This window comes from Eucalyptus grandis, chromosome 5 (assembly GCF_016545825.1).
Source record: "Eucalyptus grandis isolate ANBG69807.140 chromosome 5, ASM1654582v1, whole genome shotgun sequence".
In the NCBI taxonomy this organism is placed as follows: Eukaryota; Viridiplantae; Streptophyta; class Magnoliopsida; order Myrtales; family Myrtaceae; genus Eucalyptus; species Eucalyptus grandis.
The window spans coordinates 4,161,332-4,176,066 of NC_052616.1; the positions used below are offsets into that span (position 1 = coordinate 4,161,332).

The 14,735-nt window shown below is 39.4% G+C and overlaps 1 pseudogene; it reads left to right on the plus strand.

The window, feature by feature from the left end:
- The first annotated feature begins 7,459 nt into the window (after nt 1-7,459).
- Nucleotides 7,460-10,397, plus strand: LOC120293480 (annotated as a pseudogene).
- The last annotated feature ends 4,338 nt before the right edge of the window (nt 10,398-14,735 follow it).

Genomic DNA, 14,735 nt, shown 5'->3' on the forward strand with positions numbered 1-14,735 from the left:
AGAAAAAACATCTTGATAAGCATTTTAAATTAATGCTTCAAACCTTTTATCAAGTTGGAGCAGACCCAAATTTGAAGCATGTCTTCCTTACTTCCATCCCGAAAGAACTATCCCAGATGGTTGAAAGATCGTTCTTTGGAAAGCAAAGGCGGGTACAAGATATTCCCTTAGGGGAAATACAGCAAGAAATCCATCTATGCCTAGAAGAATTATGCTTAAAACGCAAGATGGTGCAAACATACATCACGATGACGACGCCTCGAATCAGCCCGCTCCCCGTCAAGAGCTGAAAATTAAATGCTCCAAGAAAGACTGTGATGGTACATGTGGCAAATATTCTCGGAAGAAGAAACACTACAAGAAGTTTTGGATAAAGAAATCCAAGCATGGTTCCAAGCACTTCCGGAAAAAGAAGAAATGGCGATACCTACGCAAAAGAAAGGATCGCACAAGCCACAAGAAATCAAATCGTTGCTACATCTGCAATCAGAAATGACATTTTGCCAAAAATTGCCCTCAAGCGAGAAAAGGTCAGAATCATCTAATCCATCATATTGAGAACGAAATAGGTATTTCTCTCGAAAATGATGATATAGAATCCTTATTCTCTGCTGATGAAGAACCATCGACCAAACTCTTTGTGCCATTCCCTCTTACCAAACTTCCAAAGTGAAACCGAGTCGGACTCGAGTCCAAGAAATTTTCCACATATCACCATCATCCCCGAACCAAATCTGACATATTTTCGAGCGACTCACCGTCCACACTTCCCCGTAAAAATCCTTACATCAAAGTTTGCTAAGCCTATCACCGTTATTGCTCTCATTGACACAGGGAGCAAGTTGTTCTATCCTAGATACCAAAATTCTTCCCGAAGAATTCTGGACCCCTTACATCGATATTTCACTTCTCAGTGTCGAGAGATACTTTCTCCACAAATGTCGAACCACTCCCAAATCGTCCAGCTTCTTCCCGCAAAGGTTCCATAACTGCAAAGATTTTTGGATCTAACCTTCCCAATAAAGATCTGATAATTGGGTGGGACATCATGACTCAAATCTCCTAGCTTCGCAGCATTCCTGGAAAAGGTCTTAGATATAAAGATCAATTCTCTGAATTTGTTAATATCCAGAGACTGTTTTCCATTGAAATGAGTCTACTAGATCCAATTATGCAAAAATTGTTAGAATCTTGTTCAGAATCCCATGCAGAATTTGCTCAAAAGTGCTCTCATCCTTTATGGAAAAACCCGGAGTTCTTTGTTCGCCTTCCTTTAAAAAAAAATGAAGACATAAACCCAACCAAGGCGAGCCATATGGGAATGAAACCAGAACATTTGGGTTTAGCCCAAAGGGAATGCTCGGAACTTTTGCAACAAGGCCTTATTGAAGTTTCTGACTCACAATGGGCTTGTGAAGCCTTTTATGTCAATAAGCGTGCCGAGCAAAACAGAGGAAAAATGAGATTGGTAATCAACTATCAACCCCTCAATCTTTTCCTCCAAGATGATAAATTCCCTTTACCATCTAGAGACTCACTCTTTAGTGGTCTAACCAAAGCCCACATCTATTCCAAATTCGACCTCAAAGCCGGATTTTGGCAATTGGCATCCATCCCGAAGACAGATCCAAGACAGATTACGTATTCCGAACCAACACTTCCAATGGAAAGTTCTTCCTTTTGGCTTAAAGGTAGCACCATCCCTTTTCCAAAAGGCCATGTGTCGCATCTTCCAACCAATTCTATCAAGTGCAACTGTATACATTGACGATATTCGCTCTACGCCCGATGAACAGTCACACCGCCAACTCCTTGAGCAATTTGCGAGAAATCGTAAAGAAGCATGGTATTATGCTCTCGCAAAGGAAGATGAATATTGCCCGAGACGAAATTGAATTTCTTGGTATGCACCTTAACAAAGGTACATATTACCTAGGGCCACATATCGCTCAAGAATTATTGAAGTTTCCTCAGGATAACTTCACAACAAAGCAGGTCCAGCAATTTCTTGGGATAATTAACTATCTCAAGGTTTTTGTCCCAAATATTGCAAAGTTTCTGATCCCTTTGCAATCCATACTGAAGAAAAATTCTCCACCTTGGGGAAAAACTCGGACCAAAGCAGTTCTTTGAACTCAAAGAGATTATGCGAGAATCTCCCACCATTACAAATACCGTCAACAGGCAAAAGAATTCTCCAAACTGACGCCAGTGATGAATATTGGACGGCTGTTCTTTTTGAAGAAATTGATGGTAAGAGACTCCTTTGTGCTCATAAAAGTGGAAAGTTTTCCCAAGCTGAAATGCATTACCATTCCACTTTCAAAGAAATCCTAGCAAAAAAATGGAATCAAAAAGTTTGAGTTTCATCTCATCGGCCACCACTTCCTGGTGGAATTAGACATGGCATCTTTTCCTCAGATGACCAAGTTTAAACAAAAGCAAATTCCAAATTCACAACTGCTTAGATGGGCTGAATGGTTTTCAAAATACTCCTTTGAAACTAAGCATATTCCTGGAAAGAAGAATGTACTTGCTGACTTCTTATCAAGGCCAAAAGCACCAGCCGAGATCAACATGTATATCAAAAGGCCTGCTTTCCACATGCTCAACCATGGAGTAAAATACAAAATCGAGAACATCAAAGATTCACGAGCTGGAAATACCCCCGAGATTATTCGGCGGAATCGAGATCCGTAACGACAGCCTTGCTGAGAACCCGGAGAACCTCATGTGGCAAAGCCACACGGACCTATTCGAGATTCAATGGAGGTTCGATTCTTTATCCTTTTGGGTTAAATATGAATTATCCATTCATTCATCCTCTTATCCGGAAGGAAGATGATTTTCCTGAGCAGCTCAAAACGTTATTATGGTACTTAACCAATAAGTATCTAATAGCTTTTGAAATCCCAACCAGAAGATTCATTGCTAACCTCACAAGGATATTCTTGCTCGGAAGAAACATTGAAAAGGAATGTGATAGAAATCTTTTAGAATTTCTAAATTGGTTCTATCCCCCTACATGTTGGAAACAAGACTTAGAAAAAGAACTGAGATCGATGACGCCAAACCCTGAAGTCCATACCATCCTGTTTTTTCGACGTCCTTGGAATTTTTGCAGAAATAATGGAAGCATTCTCAATGCACCACTGGAAATAGGAACCACAGCCTATAAACCTAACTTGAACAGTCGAGAAGCTCGGATTTACAGATCTTATCCTAGATCTGTTCGACTCTGTGAAAACGAATATCGAGAACTCCAAAGAATCCTGTGCCAGGAAAACAAGACCATTCCCGAAGATATTTGGAATAATGCACCCACTACGTGGGATCATTATGACCGAGCACCAGAAGCTAAGGAAGCACTCGGACAATACAGACAAGCCTCATCGTTCCAAGAGCCTGAAATGACAAGTGAAGATGACATTGTCCAGTCCACCCAGGAACCCCTATGCACGCTTTGGAGGACCTCTGTCCCAAGATCCCTACGAACAATTCCAAAGCATGGACACATCCTTCTATGCAGAGCCATCCAATTGGCCTCAGCCAAGAATTCCTGACCTTCAAGAAGATGAAAATACAAACTGGGCTGAAGAAGAAGCATCACATTGGGCTCATGAACAAGCATCCTCGTCAAGACTGAACCAAATCCTCTCACCAGAAGACCTTGAAGCCCTTGAACAGAAGTACGAGACACATCTCCTAGAAGACAATTCGGATGACTCAGTGTGTAGCTACAATGCTCGTGATGGACGAGACCGTTGAATCCGTATAGTTTCACTGTAGCAAATCACTGTTCACTTTTACTATAGCACTAGGCTAGGGTAAATGTGTAAGAGTGAGTATAGTTTGAAATTTTTGATGGTCTTTTCCAAAAAAAAAAAAATGGTTAATACCTTTAAAAGGTTAATACCTTAAAAAACCTAAAACTGGTATATGTGTGACAAATTTATCCTAAACTATTTTTTTAACTATGACAAATCCCAAGTTGGTATACCTATGATAAATTTATCTCAAATTTGTATACTTATGACAAATTTACCCTAAACTAATTTATAATATCGCCAAAAACCCCAAACTAGTACATTTGTGATAAATATACCCTTAATTAAATTGAATTAATACCACAAAAAATTACAAAATTTGTATAATTGTGATTAATGGAGAGTAAAATCCCAAATTGGTACACCAACGAATTGTCACATGTCATTCAACTTAATAATTTGACAGTAAAATTTAACAGAAACTAATGTAGGGTAAATTGATTAAAAGAATACTATTTGGGGTAAATTTGTCAAAAATGTACTATTTTGAGGTTTTTGATCGTCAAAAAATTAGTTTGGGGTATATTTGTTATAGGTGTACCGGTTTGGGATTTTTCAGGGCATTAATCCAAAAAAATGGCCTTGGTGTACTTGACTAAGACATATAACTACCTTTTGAAAATTGTTTGTTTGTGATAACATGCTAAAAGGGGTTTTTCTTTAGCTTGTAATACGTTTTAATGTGCATATAACTATGCCCGTGCTATTTAAGGTTCTTAATTCTTATGTTCGTTGGCTAATTCTTTTCACACCGACCGTCAAGGCTTAAATGGCCCATTGATGATCGTTTTTACCATTGCCCATATAGTTTCATGTCGGCGTAAATCTCTCAATGTTAGAGTGTTTATAGTTGGATGAACTTTTAGACGACCATTTACTAAATTAAGGAGATGGATAAAAGGAAAATGTCAAAGAGTGCTCCTTAGGCACATGTTAAGTCTTATTAAATTTGATTTGAAAATTTGAAGTTAATTATTTGAAGCAAGCGATTTTATTAAAATATATGGACCTGAGCAGGTCCTTAAACTGCTCTACCTTGAATAGGGCATCCCAGGGTGCCCAGTTAGCCCCCATTTACAGGGGGTTTAACTGGGAATTACGGGATAAAGTCCCCATTGGGTATCCCCGCCAACTCCCGACAAGGGAGGGGACCCACCATTGGATCCCCGTGAAGCCCTTCTCCTAACATACTAGGTTGGGTTCAGGGAAATGAAGATGGCCCGGGCAGCCCCCATTGAAGCAAGCGATTTTATTAAAATATCTAATTGTAATTGTATTGAAAGGTGTTACTTTTAAATTTCTTCATATTTACTTTTATAAAGATTAGCAGGATTTACACCAATTGGTCAATGCTTTGAAAGGTCCCAACTTCATTAATGCTTCAAAGACTTTTGTAGATACCTCCACCTTTCGAAAATGATGAATCGGGACATCTTCATGAATCTGGACAATCTGAAGATTTTTTTTATTAAATCAGAAACCGTTGCAAAAAGCCAATTTACATGGTTGTTGTTACATAAATTAAAGTGGAAAAGTAAAATTGAAATTACACAAGCTGCCCGTTCAACACTGACTATCCAATATTTTCCCATATTTTTACAAAAGTTTCATACTTTTCGTTCCTATAATTCACTAATATTTCTAATGATTTCCCCACGCTTTCAATTATTCTAAAATTATTTTTAATTTTCAAAAAATATCTAATCAAGTTTTTTCAACATTAAATTCGATTGACGTGATTGTTTAAGGCTGCCAGAATGTGATGTTGATCAAATATTGCTTACTTATAAAAATAATTAATTGACTAGAAAAGTATGGGGATCTAAGCTTTGGATAGAGTTTTCAACAACCAGTAGGCAATATGATCCACAACACATTTTGGCATCATTCGACAGACATGTTAATTGGACTTGGCCGAATTTGATGATGGAGAGATCGACTAGGCATGTTACATGAGTAGAATCACTTGATTATAAAAATTAAAATTATAGATACTTGATTAAGAAAATGGTGAAGGTACAGAGATTAATATAACTTCGAATACTTTACATGTCCTAAAAAATCTCGTCATAATTGAAACCCGAGGTTTCGCTTTGCAGATTTTTTTTTTTTGGCGAGCAAGGATGAAATTTCCAAAGTGAATTGGTTAAGGATAAACTTAGAAATAACGAGATTAAGGATAAATTTAGAAATAACGAGATTAAACAAAAATTTATGGATACTTGGGATTTATCGAATTGATGTTAATGTTTCAAGGAATCTTGCAGGCGTGGAACTGACAAGAAGAAGAAAAGGCAAATGCATGATGAAGAACCTGGACAATTTCTCGAACCAAGTTCCTATCTCTAAAGCCCGACCATTCGTTGATAGTGGGCGTGCGTCATTTTCTTGATCATGGCACTTCCAAATATCTCGCTTACTTTACAAATTAAGTAACGGTCCAATCTTAAAATCCTTTACATTTAATGATAAACAGATTATTGGGTTATGTGCTTGATTCACTTAAATCATGCTCGCTCTTCAATCCTTCAATGAATCTAACAAGGTTGCTCTCCTTTTTTTTTTTTTTTTTTTTTGTTGTTGAGGATTTGTGAACTAATTGTATAGCTCATTGTCCCTTCAGACTATTATCACTTCCTTCTTTTGATACCATAAAGTAAATCTAAAATGTGATCACTTCTTCCTTACTAGACAATTGAAAAACCAATGTTAAATGTAATGGCTTGATACACTGGACTTGAGCATGTCCTTAAACTGCTTCTGTTATCGGAGTTAACCCCAACAGTAAAATGAGATAATGATAACTGGAGGAGACCGGACCAAACCTTAAACGGTTCTCCCCGCCTTGATTCCCGTGAAGCCCTTCTCCTAGCGTACTAGGCTGAGTTCAGGAAAATGATAGGCAGCTGGTCTGATAGTGGGCGTGCGTCATTTTCTTGATCATGGAACTTCCAAATATCTCGCTTACTTTACAAATTAAGTAACGGTCCAATCTTAAAATCCTTTACATTTAATGATAAACAGATTATTGGGTTATGTGCCTGATTCACTTAAATCATGCTCGCTCTTCAATCCTTCAATGAATCTAACAAGGTTGCTCTCTTTTGTTGTTGTTGTTGTTGTTGTTGTTAAGGATTTGTGAACTAATTGTATAGCTCATTGTCCCTTTAGACCATTATCACTTCCTTCTTTCGATACTATAAAGTAAATCTAAAATGTGATCACTTCTTCCTTACTAGACAATTGAAAAACCAATGTTAAACGTAATGGTTTGATACGCAATTGAAAAAATAAAATCATAATATGAAATTAATTCGAGTATTTCACACTTCAAAATTACATGATTGCTTAAATCTTCAGCACCATTAAATTTTCTTATTTTGGCTTATTTCACACGTATTTGATTTTCTTCTGTTTAATTTTTTCACTTTTTTTTTCTGGCGAATTGTTTATTTTCAAACTTTTTTTTTTCTATCGAAGTTTATTTATTTGCAAACTTTACATGTACCTTTTTCGTTGAAAGCGGTAAAAAATCATTTCAATGAAAAGACTATTATGCCCTTCGAGAGTCGACGCTAATCCCCCCCTCTCTCTCTCTCCAGTCACAGCAGAGTCGCTTCTAGAAGCCGATCAAGTTCGCCGGAAAACACCGCGCCTCCGCCGTGAAAACCACTCAGAGATGGCCGCGAAGAGCAAGGTCCTGGTGATCTGAGGCACTGGATACGTCGGAAAGTTCATCGTAGAAGCCAGTGCTAAGTCCGGTTGCCCTACCTTTGCTCTCGTGAGGGAGTCCACTCTCTCCAACCCTGCTAAGGCCAAGATCGTCGAAGGTTTCAAGAGCCTCGGCGTCAATTTAGTTCACGTGCGTAGTTCTTCCCGTGCGATCGTGTTCGCTTCGCATGTTTGGTTCTGCTTTGAGAAAATCAAAGCGTCGCCTGCCGTTATGTCTCGTTCCGCATTTCCGAGAAATGTTTTTACCACTAGAATTGGAGTCGATTTTTCATCTCATTATGGATGAATGGTGTACCATCTAGATGAATTCATACATATTCGTACGTGTTACTCGGAGATCGACATCTTTACACAAACAAAAAGGTTCTTTGACCCCAAACTCGTGCTCTCCCCAATCTCGGTCCTTGTATGGATATTGGGCTGCTTACAAACTCCAGGAGGCTTTATTTATTCAGAACCTGTGTGGTTGGATTTCTTCTAGGTCACCGAAAAGAACAAAGAGTTTCTAGCACTCAATATGGATCATGGTCATCTACCCAGCTCTTGGATCATGAATGCAAATCATGAACTACTTAATCCTTCAAATGTTCTTTTTTCGGTGATATTATTATTGTTGTAAATAAGTTACCAAAACACAGTTAGTGGATAGTTTAGTCGTTGCTTTGGGGGTTGATGGTTTATAATGAGTAGAGCTCAGCATGCTCACAAAAGCCAATCAACTTACCTGATATTTTTTTACTTGTGAAAGTGTCCAAGCAAGCAGCATGTTTGCATTTTTATACTGGACAGAGTTATCTGGCAAATGCCTTAATAATTACATCTTCATTTTTCTTTTCTTGTATTTTTCTAATACCTCTGGGATCGAATTTGCTTTGTTGCTTGTATTGATTCACTTGTAATCATTTTTTACTTTGTTATAGTAACACATTAAAATGTGAAATTCAGTCTTGTTTTCTTTATTTGCCAGAACTCATGTAAGTTTGTTCGATAAGGGGAATATGCTCTAGTTTTTGTTGCTTTCTAATAAAAATGTTTCTTCTAATTCAACTAATTTTCTCCTCAGAGATTCTTGCCTTCAGAGTTTGGAAACGACGTAGATTGTGTCCATGCGGTGGAGCCAGCAAAAAGTGCATTTGCTATCAAGGCCAAGATTCACCGCCTTGTTGAGGCCGAGGGAATCCCTTATACCTATGTGTCTTCTAACTTTTTTGCAGGTTACTTCCTCCCAACATTGTCATAGCCTGGGGCTACAGCTCCCCCTAGAGATAAAGTTGTTATCTTAGGGGATGGAAATGTAACAGGTAAGAAGCAACTTGAGATTCGCATTTTAATTCATTGAGATTTTTTTGGAAATTTTTCACAACTTAATTATTGTAGTAATCAGAGTGGGGCACTTCTTGAAGCTTGAGAATTCCAAGCATCTTCTGTATTTGGAGATGTTGGCCATTAGTCTTCTCTTTCAGATATTAATAGATGATATGAAAATTCTGTGGTTTTTCTTGGCACAATACTGCCTAGGCGGCAGATCATGAAGGTTATTTTAATGTAGTTGGGAGAGGAAAGAACATATGGATGCAGCTCTCTGGTGATTCTGTTTACTGAGAAAGTTCTTTGAATGTGAGCTGAACGTAACTCTAGGAATATCAATGGCTTATAGTTATTAACCAAATTCTAAAATTCTCCTTGTCAATACACATCGGTGTTTAACAAGGAGGATGACATTTGCACATATACCATCAAAGCCGTGGATGATCTGAGAACCCTGAACAAAACCCTATACATCAGACCTCCTGCCAACACCTACTCGTTTAATGATCTTGTGTCTTTGTGGGAGAGAAAGATCAACAAGACCCTGGAGAGGGTTTATGTTCTAGAGGAGCAAGTTCTGAAGAACATTCAAGGTCAGGGATGCGTTTTCATTAGATTTAAGCACGTGTATTGTGACATCTTGATTTTTAGGATTCTGTTTTCAATTTAATAAGTTGGGCTTTTCTTTGAGCTGATCACTCACGAGATAACTAGACTATCTGATGAAGCTGTTAAGGGATTTTATGCAATAGACTTGAGAATTTGACTAAAAATTGACTGTTCGACCGTGCTAATCTGCAAGGGTCACTATGACACCGTCAAAATTGATCAGAGATCGAAGATAGGTTGATTTGATAGAGGTATGTGATTAGTGTGTGAGTGATTTCGCCTGATTACAAAGTTTCTGTCAAACGGCACTAGACCGATTTTTCTGTCATTTTTGTATCCTGTGCCCGTATTTGAAATCTCGAAATTTTCACGACAACCGAGAGTTGTCAATGTGTCGAAGATGCACAATGTGGCTCGAAAATAATCGACCACGGGTCCTAAAAGCTACCTAATAGGCTAGGTCACGCTAAAATCGCGCTAGATTGAAATTAACTGCGAATTTAAACTCGATTTCAAAAATTGAAAGTTCTGTTATGTCACGATTCATTTAAGGAATGTCAACTTATTCTCCGAAGATTTTTCTACAAACCGAGATTCTTGGCGAAAATTCAAAGTAGGACCGTTCTTGACCAGGAAAATCAGAGGACCGTTTTTGGTCGTGTTTTTGGGATTCAAGTTGGATAAATTGATGAGGGAAAATGTGAATTCAAGTGTGGGCATCTTGGTTGAATTTATGGGCATCAAATTAGGTTCAATTAAGGGAGAATTGGAGGGGAATTGAATCAATTTGAGTGGCCAATGTACAAAATTCGTAGGCCATGGGGGCTCAACCTTTTGGACTATTTGGGAAGTGTGTTGAGGAAGATTGAGGGCTGCAAATTGGCCATGGATGACAGCCCAAGTGGTGGGGGCATGCAATGATCAACTAAGGGGATATTTAGGCATTTTGGGACCCTCCAAGGTGCAACTGGCTTCGTCTTCTTCAAGTGAGCTACTTAACGATTGTTGAGAGTCTGGGAAGCTTAGAGAAACAAGAGAAACCGGCCAGCAGATCCCCCTTCACCGTCGACTACCGCCGGAGCCGCTAGGACCACCGCTCGCCGCTCGCAAGCCCATCGTGCCACCCGTGAGCCCGCGTGCGTTGTCCCGCCTATCTCGCCTCCTGTTGTGCCTAGTCACGTCCCAAGTTGCCTCAGGCCACCGTCGCAGCTTGCCAGGTCACCATCCAGGCCGTCGGATCAATCGCCATCGCCGGTCATTGCTCGCAGCAGCCCCGTCCACCTGTCCTTGCCGTTTCCAGGCCAGCCAGCCGCTCAAGTAGCCTCTCGAGCCTAGGAGCAGAAGCCGAAGCTAGCAAGGGTCTTTGGGCTTCGTGGCCTGTTTTTAGGTCCATTTAGTCTCCGGGCTTTGTGGACTTTTTAGGCCCGTTTGGTCTCCATTTGGTGTTGCCATAGGCTCGGTTATTGCCCGCCTCTTCATTGCCGTCGTTGTGGACTTACTGGATCGCTAAACCGGTGAGTTTACTTGCTAAAATATGTTTAGGGAGTTAATGACGCTTAGTGGATAATTAGTTTAGGCTAATTAGGGTTTAGGTGGCTAGTTAAAATAGATTAGTGATTTAATTATCCGTTTGTGTATGTTAGGTGGTTAGAACGGATAGATTAGGGACTAAAGTAGTCGTACTATTTATCTAGATAGGTTCGGAAAATTTCTAGGCCCGTTTAGGTGGTTAGATTAGCATGGCCTAAGTTGCTATTTATTGCATTAAAATTGAATTATTTAGTTAAATTTAGTATTTATTTAATTATTTAATATTTTCCAAAAAATATATCGGGATAGCCGGTGACTGGAATTTCGTGCTGATTGCAATTGTGTGCTTGGTTTACTTAATTGAGTGTTAATTTGTGCAAATTGAGTGGTGATTGAAATTTTGGTTATTTATTCCAAAATTGTGAAATTTGAATATTTAATTAGAAAATCCCAAGCGTCGGGTTTTGATATCGAAAATAGTTTTAAAGAATATATCAAACCGTGGGATTTTAAAAGGAAGAGCATTAGTTTTTCTGGTTCAAATTGACCGTGTACCCACACACAATTATTTTATCGTGTATTTTTTATACGAAGAAAATAGACCATGTTTACTATTTTAATTGAGGCATTTGAGTACAATGCATGGTGTTTTGGGCCGATGTTGAATGGTCGTGCGTTGGTTAAGAGAACCAGTCCCCAAAATGAGTCGGGTGAACGTGCCTTGTGAAATCCTAGAATTTCGATTATGCTTTCAATTGAATAAATCGGGCATTTCATCGACGCGCCTATAGTGCTATTCTCAGAACTAATCACTCGTGAGATAACTAGACTATATAGGGAAGTCATTCAGAGATTTTAAGGCAGATAGATTTGAGAGTTCGACTAGGAATCGACTGCTCAGTCATGCTCATTTGTAGAGATCATTACGGCATAGTTACAAATCACTTAGAGATCAGAGCTAAGATGTGTGGCTAAAAGTGGGTGATTCCAATAAATTGCAAAATTCTCGTCGATCGGCACTAGATTGATTTTTCTATCATTTTGGTACTGTGTGTCTGTATTTGAATCTTCGAGATTTTCACGACAACCTAGAGTTGCCAATGTGTTGAGTGGGTTCATTGTGGCTTGAAGAAAATCGACCACGGGTCATTTGCACTAAAAAGTTCTGAAAGCTACTCGGTAGCTTAGGTCACGCTTAAATTGCGCTGGATTGAAATTGACCGCGAATTTGAATTTGATTTCAAAAATTGAAATTTTTATCATGTCACAGGTCATTTTAAGAACGTCGACTCAATTTCCGAAAATTTTTCTGCAAACCGAGATTTTTTGGGAAAAAGTTGCCGTAAGGCTGTTTTTGTCCAGAAAATGTCAGGGACCATTTTTGATCGTGCAATTGGGATGCAAGTGAGTTGTATTGGTGAGGAAAGATACAAATTTGATTGGGGACTTAACAAAGAAATTTTTAGAAGCCAAATTAGATTGAATTAAGAGGCAATTGGTGTCCAATTGTTGGGAAAACACATGAAATTTGTAGTCCCCCCACGACCCATGACTTATGGACCAATTCAAGCTTCTAGAATGGAGCTTTGGTGGCTAATTTTTAGCTAAGGGGTGCAGCTGGTGGAAGGGAATGGTCAAGGGGACCAATTTGATAAGGTTGAAGGCTTGATAGGCCCCTTGTCCCCTCATCTCTCCCTCTCCCTCACTTGTCATCGACAGCCTCTTCCTCCCCCTTCATTGTGCTTTGAGGACTTCCAAATCTGCAGAGAAGTCCTCGCCACTGTAGAAGCCACCACCCATCGTTGTTCGCCGCCCCGCCTTGCGCGCGCCACCACACCTTGCTTGCGCGACCCCGACTCCCTAGCCGTCTTCATTCGCCTTGTTCGTGCGTCTAGCAAGCCCTTCAGCCAGCACGAGCCACCGTCCAGCTCACCTCAGTTGTCGTGAGGCCCCGCCATTTGCCGCTGAGCACCTTTGCTGCCTTCGTTGCCCTTGCTCGCCCCAACCAGCCCCTGTTTTCCTCTCTTTAAGCCCAAAATAATAGCTGAAGAAGTGGGTTTCCAGCAGCATCTTTGGTCCGTTTTGGAGGTGTTTTGAACCTTGGTTGCCAAGCCCGCTTTGGAGATAGTTGAGCCCTGCCGCGTCCCCGTTGTTTCGAACTGAACGGTTCGTTAATCAAGTGAGTTTAACTCACTAATTACTGCTTAGTAAGTTAATTATGCTTAGGGGTTGATTAGTTTAGACTAAACTAGGATTATGTGGTTAGTTAGATTTGATTAGTGAATTTAATTAATTGTTGATGCATGTTAGGTAGATAGTTAGTGCAATTAGAGCCTAGACAAGCTCTAGTATTAAACTAGAGTGGTTCGGAAATTTTCCGGGCTTGTCTCGGCTTCCAATTAGGCTTTACCGGGCCTAAGTTGCATTTATTGCATTTATTTATTAATTTGCGTAATTAATTAATTAATTAATTATTTCCAGAAATTAGATCGGGATAGTTGGTGACCAGAATTTTATGTCGATTGCAGTGGTGCATTCCGTTTAATTAATTGATTATTATTTTGTGCAAATTGGCTGTGTTTTGTGAAATTGGTTATATATCCCAATTTTTATTAATTTTAATAATTAATTGAATATTTATCGGGAGTGGGTCTACGGCGCCAAAAAAACATATTTCTAGACTCAAATAAACCAAAGAGGAAGTTCAATTTTGAAATTATTGCATTTTGGCTAAAGCCGACTGTGTACCCACATACGGCTATTTTTATCAGGTATGATAAAAATGATAAATTGATTCGATGATCAAAGTTATATATTTTAGTATCAGCTTCGGGTGAGCTATATATGTGTAATTTATTATTATCAGCTTTGGGTGAGCTATATATGTGATCGATTCTTATTAGCTTTGGGCGAGCTATATATATTTATCAGCTTTGGGCGAGCGAAATAAATTATTAGTTTTTGGCAAGCTATACTATATGTATTTTTAGCTTTGGGTGAGCGGTCATGATTTGATAGGACATTATAGATAGTATTAATTGAGTTGACCGAGGAGTGGTCATGATGACATGTAATCGACTAAGTCGATTGATCGATGGTTCGATCTGATTTGATTGGGTGATGTGGTTGTCAGTAATTAATTGAATTGACTTGCTGGAAGAAGTGGAGGCCAAGGTAAGTCCTCTAATGCTTGATTGTGCTTAGCAGCCCTTAGGGTGTATTTTCTTCCTAATCAGGTCTTAGGGGGTTCAACTTGCTGAGACGTTGTCTCACCCTGTTGTGGGATAATAATTTTAGGCCCATAGATGGCAGCCCCGCCTGAACATTTTGGACAATCAAAGAAATTCACAGAACATAGTTACCACATTTCGATACATGGGCACCCCAAAGGACTAGAATATGTGTCGATGAAATCCATAGTCTGGGTTGATGCGAGTTTACCCAAAAATGTGTCCCATCAATACCAGTCATGGTATTGCCATTATCATAATGGCCAAAGGGAGGGCCCTATACCAGAATGTGAGATACCTCTGTATGTGATGGAGGTTGCTTTTGGAAATGGTATGTTAGACCCTAAGGACGGATCGGTGGTGGACCCGAAGGATCCTAAGCTTGATGATCCAGATTCTCCGGTGTATTCGGCAAAAGGCTCTAATGAGGATGAGGCTGTGGAGCAAGAGGAGTTTGAGGAGGACGAGTAGCCGTAGTTTGAGAAAACCCCACCTATGT